Source organism: Triticum aestivum, chromosome 1B, assembly GCF_018294505.1.
Source record: "Triticum aestivum cultivar Chinese Spring chromosome 1B, IWGSC CS RefSeq v2.1, whole genome shotgun sequence".
In the NCBI taxonomy this organism is placed as follows: domain Eukaryota; kingdom Viridiplantae; phylum Streptophyta; class Magnoliopsida; order Poales; family Poaceae; genus Triticum; species Triticum aestivum.
In genome coordinates, this window is record NC_057795.1 from 131,773,236 (window position 1) to 131,786,038 (window position 12,803).

Consider the following 12,803-nt stretch of genomic DNA (forward strand, 5'->3'; position numbering starts at 1 on the left):
ATACTGGTTATAGAGTTTTGACTTGCCATGCCTATATTTTTGTTTTCATATTTGTATTGCTTCAAATTTCAATTAGGTTTATATATTTGAAATTCTATATTCTTCATATATAACACATATTCGTAACATATCTTTCCTTCCTCTGACTGAAGGCTTTTCATCCATTGCACGTACTTGTGCAACAATTCTTTTACTCACTTATTTGTCCTCTACATGATTTAAATTCATCTATTCAGAATCTTTACCGAGAGCCATGTGTATTTCGACGGAAAGTTTCGTACACATATTTTTATTTGGAAAATGAAGGTCATAATATTATATGACATTGCATTGACCTTCGATATGGAATTGTTTTTGGCTTCAACACAACTATAGCTAATCTTTCTATATTCCTTCGGTTATATGCATTTCGAACACCCTTCAGTTTCCAGTTTAGATTATTAGTACACTTTGCATTTCTTACTTTTAGTATGATGTGTATGTTTGAGCTATTTAGGGTCTTATGTCTTGGATTTTTATTTTACGTGTGATCGGATCTGCGTATTAAATGACGAATAAGTATTTGAATCCTGTGTTAGAAAAAAGTAATCGAACCCTCATTTTTCTGAGGGAAAATTGGGTTCATATTATCATATATCTTATACGGTATTAAAAAAATCTGAACTCAATTACGCATAGCCCACGTATGGAGCATGCACAGGCCCAAATTTTTTGTGTAGTTTCATCGGAGTCAAGGTCACCACACTATATAATTTTTCTCATTGCCTCAAAAAATATATAATTTTTCTACAAAAAACACACTCGATAATTTTTTTCACAGTTATTATAAGCATAGCTCGTATTTCTCTCAAGAAAAAAAAAAGTAAAACAGCTTGTAGGGCGTACAGGTTCAGAACCTATCCAAGGTCTCGTTCGATACCCAGAGAACTCCCTACCCACATGAGCCATTTCTTCCGATTTGCCGCCGGCGACGGAAAGTATGACTGCGCGCTGACCATCAACAAATCAGACCCCAGGCTATCCTCGATCTACTTGTCTCTTATTTTCTTTGAATTTCTCTTTCTAAGGGTGGTTGCGCGGGTGGGTGGGTGAGTGCGTGTACGGTGTCTCAGAAGGGTGTGAATCTGCACCAACCTCGTTGAGTCCGGCGGAGCGGCGGGGAGGGCCATGGCGCACACGGCGCGCTGCTGAACCTAGTCATGGTCGGCGGCTAGCGGCTGTGGCGGAGATGCTGGAAGTTGGTGGCGCCGAGGAGGCGGTGAGGAAGCACCGGTTTGCGGATTTTCTGGACGAAATCATGCGATTCGGTCTAAGTTTGTTGTTGGCAAGGCAACGATCTCAGCACGGGGAATGGCACAAAAGAATTGTTGTTTGGAGGGAGGATGCTGAAGTATGGCGGGATGGACAGAGGGTGGCCTGGCTATGGTCCATGGGAGATATGTGGTTAAAGGGGGCAAGATGCATCCAAGGAGATTGTTGGATAATCAAATAGCAGCAAGATGTTAGCGGCTTCTAGGGATGGTGTGGCTCCTACAAATTGTAAGTACCAGCTAATGATACGCATTCCTCCCTTATGGTTGCTCCATATCACTATGGAGTGTTGTCTATTTTAGTTGTTTTTACTATGTGTTAATAAGAAAACTTTCTTTTATCTCCATGCCTGTAAAACCGGTGACCGTCAGCAGGTGAGAACTTGTCGTTCGCTTGCTTAATATATACTCCCTCCGCCCCAAAATAAGTGTCTCGGCTTTGTACTAACTTTGTACTAAAGTTAGTACAAAGTTGAGTCACTTATTTTGGGACTGAGGGAGTACAATGCATGCCTAGGCCTTTTCTCTAAAATAGAAGGATTCCATTTATTAATTGAAATTTGTTCTGTGTGTTCATCGACATAAAGTGATTGATCTATTTACATGTCTTGTCAGTGATGTGTATGATATTGAAGATTTTATCATGGTTTTCTTAAACTGAACAGGCAGTATGAGTTCCAGAAGTTTTGTTACCAAGAACAATAAACTGAAAATAGTAATAGTACCTGATTTTGATAGTCTTGCATCAGTGTAATTTCGTGCTATTTGAGTTGTTAAGCAACCTGGCGCCATTTTTTTTTATAGATGACTGTAGTTCATCTCTGCTCTGGTAATTAGATTAGCTTTTAAAAAGTATTCTGTAGCCTTGCATAATATTTGTCCAATTTGGGAGTTGCTTTGTTGAGCAGAAGTTCACATGTTGAGTCTAGTCAAGTAATGTCTGCATCAGAAAACGCTAATGTTACTTGGCTAAAATAGCATGTATGTAAAGTACCGCTATATCCTTTATGAAGAAAGTATTCAATCTAAATTTACATACTTATATTATAATAACTATTATCCTTCTTACAGTTCTGGGTGTCTCAAGTACTCTTACAATATCTTGGTAAATACAAATAGACTGTCTCAGTATTACTTTACTAAGCTAATGACCCACTATTTTTTTGGGAAACTTCCTCGGTCTCCTAGGTGTTGCATCTCCTACTTTATCTTCAAACTGAGCACTTATGAACCGGAAGTTGGTTCATATCTGTCAATAAGATTTTTTTCTCAAATTTTTTTCTTAAACTGCAAAGACCTTATGAAATAGAACTTTTGTTACCAAGAATAATTAACTGAAAGATAGATAGTGGATTTGCTTTGTTGCTAAGTCTAAACATGAGAAGCTTGTTTTTGGTCAGAGTGGCGGTGCCGACAAAGCTAGTGGTATGTACAATAGTAGAGAGGCCCTTGATTTGCTTATATGTGGTTCAGCTATTAAGTTACTGAAGCAAAGGTACTTTCCTGTCTATTGAGAGTATGGTTTCTTCAAATTGTGAAGTGAATCCTAATATGTCAAAACTCTAGTCCTGTAGTATGTGCTGGTCTCGCACATATTTGGTTAAAATAGCATGTACATCAGGGAAGCTACGCAAAGAAAGTACTCAATCTATTTTCGGGTAAGAACATTGCTAACATTCACACTTATATTAATCGCTATTTGAGTTGTTAAGCAACCTGGCGCCAATTTTTTTATAGATGACTATAGTTCATCTCTGCTCTGGTAATTAGATTAGCTTTTAAAAAGTATTGTGTAGCCTTGCATAATATTTGTCCAATTTGGGAGTTGCTTTGTTGAGCAGAAGTTCACATGTCGAGTCTAGTCAAGTAATGTCTGCAACAGAAAATGCTAATGTTACTTGGCTAAAATAGCATGTATGTAAAGTACCGCTATATCCTTTATGAAGAAAGTATTCAATCTAAATTTACATACTTATATTATAATAACTATTATCCTTCTTACAGTTCTGGGTGTCTCAAGTACTCTTACAATATCTTGGTAAATACAAATAGACTGTCTCAGTATTACTTTACTAAGCTAATGACCCACTATTTTTTTGGGAAACTTCCTCGGTCTCCTAGGTGTTGCATCTCCTACTTTATCTTCAAACTGAGCACTTATGAACCGGAAGTTGGTTCATATCTGTCAATAAGATTTTTTTTCTCAAATTTTTTTCTTAAACTGCAAAGACCTTATGAAATAGAACTTTTGTTACCAAGAATAATTAACTGAAAGATAGATAGTGGATTTGCTTTGTTGCTAAGTCTAAACATGAGAAGCTTGTTTTTGGTCAGAATGGCGGTGCCAAACAAAGCTAGTGGTATGTACAATAGTAGAGAGGCCCTTGATTTGCTTATATGTGGTTCAGCTATTAAGTTACTGAAGCAAAGGTACTTTCCTGTCTATTGAGAGTATGGTTTCTTCAAATTGTGAAGTGAATCCTAATATGTCAAAACTCTAGTCCTGTAGTATGTGCTGGTCTCGCACATATTTGGTTAAAATAGCATGTACATCAGGGAAACTACGCAAAGAAAGTTCTCAATCTATTTTCGGGTAAGAACATTGCTAACATTCACACTTATATTAATCGCTATTTGAGTTGTTAAGCAACCTGGCGCCAATTTTTTTATAGATGACTGTAGTTCATCTCTGCTCTGGTAATTAGATTAGCTTTTAAAAAGTATTGTGTAGCCTTGCATAATATTTGTCCAATTTGGGAGTTGCTTTGTTGAGCAGAAGTTCACATGTTGAGTCTAGTCAAGTAATGTCTGCAACAGAAAACGCTAATGTTACTTGGCTAAAATAGCATGTATGTAAAGTACCGCTATATCCTTTATGAAGAAAGTATTCAATCTAAATTTTGCATACTTATATTATAATAACTATTATCCTTCTTACAGTTCTGGGTGTCTCAAGTACTCTTACAATATCTTGGTAAATAAAAATAGACTGTCTCAGTATTACTTTACTAAGCTAATGACCCACTATTTTTTTGGGAAACTTCCTCGGTCTCCTAGGTGTTGCATCTCCTACTTTATCTTCAAACTGAGCACTTATGAACCGGAAGTTGGTTCATATCTGTCAATAAGATTTTTTTCTCAAATTTTTTTCTTAAACTGCAAAGACCTTATGAAATAGAACTTTTGTTACCAAGAATAATTAACTGAAAGATAGATAGTGGATTTGCTTTGTTGCTAAGTCTAAACATGAGAAGCTTGTTTTTGGTCAGAATGGCGGTGCCGAACAAAGCTAGTGGTATGTACAATAGTAGAGAGGCCCTTGATTTGCTTATATGTGGTTCAGCTATTAAGTTACTGAAGCAAAGGTACTTTCCTGTCTATTGAGAGTATGGTTTCTTCAAATTGTGAAGTGAATCCTAATATGTCAAAACTCTAGTCCTGTAGTATGTGCTGGTCTCGCACATATTTGGTTAAAATAGCATGTACATCAGGGAAACTACGCAAAGAAAGTTCTCAATCTATTTTCGGGTAAGAACATTGCTAACATTCACACTTATATTAATCGCTATTTGAGTTGTTAAGCAACCTGGCGCCAATTTTTTTATAGATGACTATAGTTCATCTCTGCTCTGGTAATTAGATTAGCTTTTAAAAAGTATTGTGTAGCCTTGCATAATATTTGTCCAATTTCGGAGTTGCTTTGTTGAGCAGAAGTTCACGTGTCGAGTCTAGTCAAGTAATGTCTGCAACAGAAAATGCTAATGTTACTTGGCTAAAATAGCATGTATGTAAAGTATCGCTATATCCTTTATGAAGAAAGTATTCAATCTAAATTTACATACTTATATTATAATAACTATTATCCTTCTTACAGTTCTGGGTGTCTCAAGTACTCTTACAATATCTTGGTAAATACAAATAGACTGTCTCAGTATTACTTTACTAAGCTAATGACCCACTATTTTTTTGGGAAACTTCCTCGGTCTCCTAGGTGTTGCATCTCCTACTTTATCTTCAAACTGAGCACTTATGAACCGGAAGTTGGTTCATATCTGTCAATAAGATTTTTTTCTCAAATTTTTTTCTTAAACTGCAAAGACCTTATGAAATAGAACTTTTGTTACCAAGAATAATTAACTGAAAGATAGATAGTGGATTTGCTTTGTTGCTAAGTCTAAACATGAGAAGCTTGTTTTTGGTCAGAATGGCGGTGCCGAACAAAGCTAGTGGTATGTACAATAGTAGAGAGGCCCTTGATTTGCTTATATGTGGTTCAGCTATTAAGTTACTGAAGCAAAGGTACTTTCCTGTCTATTGAGAGTATGGTTTCTTCAAATTGTGAAGTGAATCCTAATATGTCAAAACTCTAGTCCTGTAGTATGTGCTGGTCTCGCACATATTTGGTTAAAATAGCATGTACATCAGGGAAACTACGCAAAGAAAGTTCTCAATCTATTTTCGGGTAAGAACATTGCTAACATTCACACTTATATTAATCGCTATTTGAGTTGTTAAGCAACCTGGCGCCAATTTTTTTATAGATGACTGTAGTTCATCTCTGCTCTGGTAATTAGATTAGCTTTTAAAAAGTATTGTGTAGCCTTGCATAATATTTGTCCAATTTGGGAGTTGCTTTGTTGAGCAGAAGTTCACATGTTGAGTCTAGTCAAGTAATGTCTGCAACAGAAAACGCTAATGTTACTTGGCTAAAATAGCATGTATGTAAAGTACCGCTATATCCTTTATGAAGAAAGTATTCAATCTAAATTTACATACTTATATTATAATAACTATTATCCTTCTTACAGTTCTGGGTGTCTCAAGTACTCTTACAATATCTTGGTAAATACAAATAGACTGTCTCAGTATTACTTTACTAAGCTAATGACCCACTATTTTTTTGGGAAACTTCCTCGGTCTCCTAGGTGTTGCATCTCCTACTTTATCTTCAAACTGAGCACTTATGAACCGGAAGTTGGTTCATATCTGTCAAACTGAGCTCTGTCGAATTGCATGCCATGTGAAGCAGTTGGGCGTCAAGCCACACGTCGCGGGGTAATTTTTGCTAGCTGATAATTGAATAATAATAATGACCAAACTTGATGATTCCCTTTGATGATTCAGGTGAGAAGAAGTTCAGTGTGGCTTCGTTGGACGTCAAGTTGCATGCTAGGTGAAGCAATTAGGCGTGGCTTCGTTGGAAGTTAAGCTGCACGATGCGTGATAATTTTTGATAGCTGATAATGGTGGGGCATCGAGTTTCATTGTTCGAACAGAACAGACTTCAACTTTTCTTGGTGGCATGTTCGAGTTGCACTCGCTGACTCATACTTCATGGACATGTGCTTGTGCGCGTGGCAGGATTTGTATATATGGGTTGTTGTGGTCAGCGCATAGAGTTCTGACCGTGTCCGTCTTATTTTCATATCGTCCAGTTTGGAACTGTGGGTAGTGCGGTTACGTATGTCCGTCCCTTTTTTTTTTGCTGATGTACTCCTATTTGTTCGTTGCGTCTGACTCCTTGATGGAAACGTATCTAATTTTCCTTGTATTCCGGGCTATCCTTGTATATAATGGACAGATTTAATACTAAGATATCTGTACGTGACATGTTGCACTGGTTGTACATGTCAATATTTGTATGTTACGTTTATATCTTTTAATCCCAATCGTTGATATCTAAAATTAACGATCAATATAATTTCATCTATGTGGATTCACGTGATGGCTTGTTTTGCTCTTGCCTTAATTATATAATAGATAAGCTTAACAGATAGAAGAATTTCCGCAATGGTATCGTTTATGAGGAAAAATTCTTGCAAGAATTCTCTGTTCTCCAATGTAGATGTAAGTACCTGTTGTATATCACTATATTTTTACATCAGCATGTATTTTGTTAATCGGCGTGAATCCAACCTTTATCTGATCTAAATTTAGTTGTAGCAAAATGTATGATTAAAGGCCACAATGTTGATTTTTCTAAGGAAAATTGCCTGGTAGTTTTGCATCCTGAGCTGTATGAGTGTACTATCTCATATCAGTAGGTTTGAATACTTTGGTTATGCAGTGGGTTTTTCAGTGTTTTTTTACTGTGTTGTCATGTCGTATCCCTAGCTCTTACATCGTACTCCCTCCGTTCGGATTAAATGTCGAAGAAATAGATAAAACTAGATGTATCTAGAACTGAAATACGCCTAGACCCATCCATTTATTTCCGAATGGAGGGAATACATGTCAATATGTCATGCCTTTCTATTCTTCAGTACATATTCCATCTCTGTTGTAGCATGTTTTATAACTGAATCACCCTTCTTCTATATAAGGCATGCAAGGGGAAGGCGGCTATGTTAGAATCTGAAGGGTTACAAACCAGGTCTTTGCAAAATATCCAAACTCCAGGAGATAATAAACCAACTCCATTTTTCGTAGATACTGCTCCAGCACAGAGAAACCCAACTCCCATTGATAATAAGCAGATTCCAGTGGCCAAAGAACTAGTCCGCTCCAGTCCAGCAAAAGAATGTCAACTCCATTCTAAGAAGCGTGTGCCTATCCTCGCATCATGAAATTTTATAGCATTCTGATCATATTTTCTACATGTTTCTTACCCATCTATCTTCTAGAAAATAAGGTTAAACGCTAGAAGACTTCCTCCATTGGGATCGTATTCGAGGAAAATATCTTGCGGGAATTCTCTATGCTCCAATGCTGATGTAAGTACATGTTGTATATCACTATATTTTTACATCAACATGTATTTTGTTAATCGGCGTGAATCTAACCTTTATCTGATCTAAAATTAGTTGTAGCAAAATGTTAAAGGCGTCAATGTTGATTTTTGTAAGGAAAACTACCTGGTAGTTTTGCATACTGAGCTGCATGAATGTACTGTCTCATATCACACACATTACTGAATTGTAGTGCTTCTCTGGTTGCCCATTCATTCATTGTGTCAATGTTGCTTTCGTACTACCTTACCTGGCTGATGATAGTTGTGCCATATTGTGTTAGTTTGGTGTAGGCTAGTTGCCCAAACGTTCGTTGTGTCAATGTTGTTGTCCTATTATCTGACTTGGCCAATGATAGCAATGCTAGTGTGTTAATTTTGTGGAGGCTGCTGAAGATAAGAAGACAAACTCTGAAAACAACAAGGCAACCCCATTGTTTCTTTCCAGTAAATCTAGGCCAGGTAATATGGCAATAACTCATGATTAATCTGTTTGGTTCCCTTCCTAATTTATGTTATGATGCAGTGGTCGAGACACTCTACACTATCAATAATACAAGCCTGCCAAAATCGCCATCTGAATCTGTTCAGTATCCTCTGTCTCGAATGCAACGGAATAAATGTATGTTTGTGAACCAATTAATGGCTGAAGCAATGATGGAAATGGTGGATGAATCAGAGGTGCAGAGTCGTGCGACACAACAACTGATCAATATTTTCAGAGACAGTGTAGCAAAGCATAAAGAACTTGCCCACATGCTTATGGGTGTCATCTATGCTGAGGTTGCAGATTGTGACGTTGTAGATGGTTAGGTTCTGCTCATTTATTTGCACTCGCATCAATCTTTGATTGCCATGTGGATGTAATTTCCTGTAATATATGCTGGATGTGCAACGTTATTCCCTGTATGTCGTACCTTTGCGTGATAGGTTTTGATCCTGTGCATAATTGCTCGTCGTAATGGGCTCAAATTATCTAATTTGGCCTAAAGACATGTATGAACTTTAGTGGGCCCATTAAGTTAATGGGCCGTTACTAGGCCGAAAGTTAATGGTAGGCCCTCTTACCTCCCGGGTCGTTAACAGGCCGACATCAAAGCTGGCAACAGGTGGCCCCAGTTTATTTCATGGGCCGTTAACAGGCCGTTACTAAGTTTGGGCTACATATGGCCCAACTATATTGTAGGCCTTTAGCAGGCCGAAAGAGACAGCGGGCTTATACTGGACCATGAAGACCATGGGCCGCTAAGAGGCCGAACGTCAGGTCATATTGTAAATGGCCCAACTGTGTTGTGGGACTTTAGCAGGCCGAAAGAGAAACCAGGCTGGTATTCGACCATGAAGGGCATGGATCGTTAAAAGGCCAAAACTAAGGTCCGACTACAAATGGCCCAACTCATTTATGGTCCGTTAACAGGCCGAAAGGCACACAGGGCCGGGAATTGGCCCAACACTTAAATGGGTCGCTAAAAGGCCAAAACTCAGGTCCGACTACAAATGGCCCAACTGATTTATGGGCTGTCAACAGACTCAAAGTGACACCGGGCCAGAAAATTGGCCCAACACTTAAATGGGCCGCTAAAAGGCCGAAACTCAGGTCCGACAACAAATAGCCCATTAGATTTATGGGCCGTCAACAGGCTGAAAGACACAACGGGCCGGAAACTAGCCCAACATTTAAATGGGTCGCGGAAAGGCCGAAAGATGTACATCCTGAAAATTGGCTCATCCATTAAATGGGCCATTAACAGGCCGAAATCTCATCGGGCCGATATTGAGCCCAAATATATAGCAGGTTGTTAACGGGCTCGAACTGACGATGGGCTGCAATGGTGTCAAATCTTTAACGGGCCATTGATGGGCCTAATTGGCACATCTAGTATGGGCCATGGGCTTAAATGGACCTGACACAAGTAGGCCTTATATGGGCTGGCCTGCTAATTTTTACTGGGCCGGCCTTTTCACAGGAATGGGCCTCTATTGGGCCGTGCCACGTGTCGACATATCATAGGCGCCTTCCGTCCAATGAGTAGATGACATCTGTCCCAACGATGAGCCGACACGTGTTTCCTCCAGCCAATGATGATTTTAGACGTGGAAAATCCCCATTGGTCGGGGTTGTTAACGGGTTATCGGATCCAAAACCCGACCCGATAGCTTAACGGCGTTCCGTTATGGTGGATGCCACGTGTTGGTCACCCTTGACGAAAGCACTTCTGTGACGCGCGATTTATCGTCATGGAAGTGGACACTTCCGTGATGATAATTTTGGTAATGTCATGGAACACTTCTACGACAGCACAGTATGACTATCTTGATTCTGTCATAAATTTGTCATGGATGTACATGCATGACAAAAAACGCGACCTCCTGTGACAAACACGTATCATCACGGAAGTGTATTTTTTTGTAGTGTTAGCACATAATCAATTATGAGCCGGTGTTTCTAAGCCCGGTCTGGCATCAGCTATAAGTCGCCAGGATGATCATTCGGTGTTTATCATAACCCGACATGGTTTATTATGCACTAGTATAACATGGTGGGAGTGATCAAACACTCAAGATTTGGGTTATCACCCTTACTACGCAAGTTGGTCAACCAACGATGTGATTCAATATCAGAGGTATGATATATTTCATATTTCATTGCTTTACAGCCTTAGTTATAAAAACTCCGGTTCTGTATTAGGTATCATAACCCGTCTGTTAGTAAACCGCCAGGGCACATTTAAGTTTCTCAAATGCAGAAGGCAGGATTTTTATGAAAGTACTACGACACATGAGCAAGCATATCAACAATCATGATGGATTACACAGTGTCATGTAGCAGTGCACGATGGCAGAAGATCAAAGTATTTCAACTAGCCTATTACAAGGCACTTTGATGCCCAAAAGAATAATAGTTTTTTGCCCAAAACGCAAACTATGGAGATAAGGACGGCTGTCGGATTATGATTCGTCACTAGGTTGACATGAAGTTGATAGATCATCTTGCGTCGGTTCAACCTCCTCCTCCCCACCCAGTGGCTGGAAGTCAATGGTGGCCCAATCAATCCCGGTTAAAGCTTGGAAGACAGCTTTGTTTCTTATAAGATTGGACGGTTCAACGTCAGGGGCATAAGTGTGCTTACGAATTGGCGGGATAAGATTCTGCACTTCTTTCACAGATGCATCAACCCGATTGTTGTCCACATCATAGCTGGACCGGTGGACAGACAAGTCAATTTCTTCGGCGAATCTGCTTGCAAGCGGGCGCATCTCCTTTGTCAAGGCCTTGAGGGATTCATTATGAAATTCTGACCCATCTTCTTGTTGGCCAGGATAGCCCTTTCCGATATCTTCCGGATTAAGGTCGGCTATCCAAGCTTTGGCCCGGGTCAGTGCAGATAGAGCGCCACCCCTTGCAGCAGATCTTTTTATCTCTTCTATCTGGGCAGGAGCCATAGATAAGCTGGCCAATGTATCCTTGATCAAGGTTGGTGGCGGTTTGTTGTATGAGGCCATGCAGATGACTCGTTGAGCGCCGGTATACAGTTGTTCTATCAAAGTATAGGCTGCTTTCAACTTTATCCGCATATCCGAGCCCAGATGAGCAACACGACTACCTGCAACGGTTTAAGAATTTGCTGTTAAATCAACAACTTCAAAGATGTTTAAGAAAGGCTGCACAAAGTACTTACCAAATATAGCATAAGTCATCGCATTGACCTGACGCTTTAACCCAGTTAGCTCTTCCGCCACCGGTTTAAGAGCCGCCTCAGCATCCTCAGCCCGTTTTAACAGAGTGGCTTTCTCGGTTTCCCAGTTAGCCCGCTCACTTTTGAAACCATCCTTTAATTGCTCTATGGCAGTTAAAGCGCCCTTCAATTTATCTTTGGCCTTGGAGGTTTCTGCTTGCTGGGACTTGATATTTTCCTGAAGATCGGGGATTTGGGAATCCTTATTGCTCAAGTCAGCCTGCAACAGACAGATAATAAGTTGTTAATATTTTCTCAAAAGTCCCAAGCACACAACAAGTTATACACTTGGCACTTGGGGGCTAATGCGGATTGCTTCTTTTTGACTGATATTTTAAGTCCCAAGGCTCAATACAAGTATTACTCTTGGCACTTGGGGGCTAATGCGTAATTTATCAGAAAAGTTAGAGGTGAAGGAATTCAACAAGGATAAGCTTTGTAACAGGAAGTACCAGTTCATCCTGAAGAGTTAAACCGGCCCTTGGGGGCTACACAGTTGAAGTCTTTTTTATCCAAAGTCCCGATTCATCTTGAAGAGATAAACCGGCCCTTGGGGGCTACAATGGAGTTGATATACAGTACAAACAAAAAATTATAAAGTGTTTTGAATGGAAGTTACATCATAGCGCTCCTTCATCAAATTGACTAAACCGGCCTCATAATCACGACTTGTATACAGGCGGTTTAGATATCCAGAGTGAAGTTCCTAAGCATTGAGATGAGCATAGCTTGACAAATCAGTCTTCCATTTGCCTTTCTCCATAGCAGCAGATTCCGCTTTGGCACAATGCTTTGACAAAGCGACAGGGTTGCCAGGAGAAGTGTGGCCAAAACCAGTAATCACCACATCATCGGTCTTGCCATCAACAATCTTATTTGTGTTGGACGGTTTAGTAGCGGCTCTTACTGTGCTTGGAGTATTAGCAGTTGGACTTGGTGGATTGGCAGCTGGTCTTGGCAGATCAGCATGAGGACTAGCCGGGTTAATTTCTGGCGGATCAACATAGGTGTCCTGACCTTGTGGCACAG

General features: G+C 39.6%; 1 long non-coding RNA gene across 11 annotated transcripts; it reads left to right on the plus strand.

The window, feature by feature from the left end:
• The first annotated feature begins 891 nt into the window (after window positions 1-891).
• On the plus strand, window positions 892-6,972 carry LOC123111913 (uncharacterized). 11 transcript variants are annotated; one of them, XR_006454897.1, is made up of 4 exons: window positions 892-1,539; window positions 2,711-2,805; window positions 2,877-6,365; window positions 6,435-6,972. It is a non-coding gene; the product is annotated as an uncharacterized lncRNA (long non-coding RNA). The 11 variants fall into 11 exon arrangements; XR_006454923.1 differs by lacking the exon at window positions 892-1,539 and having other exon boundaries at window positions 1,557-3,740; window positions 3,812-3,903; window positions 4,368-6,365; XR_006454893.1 differs by having other exon boundaries at window positions 2,711-6,365.
• Window positions 6,973-12,803: the final 5,831 nt, after the last annotated feature.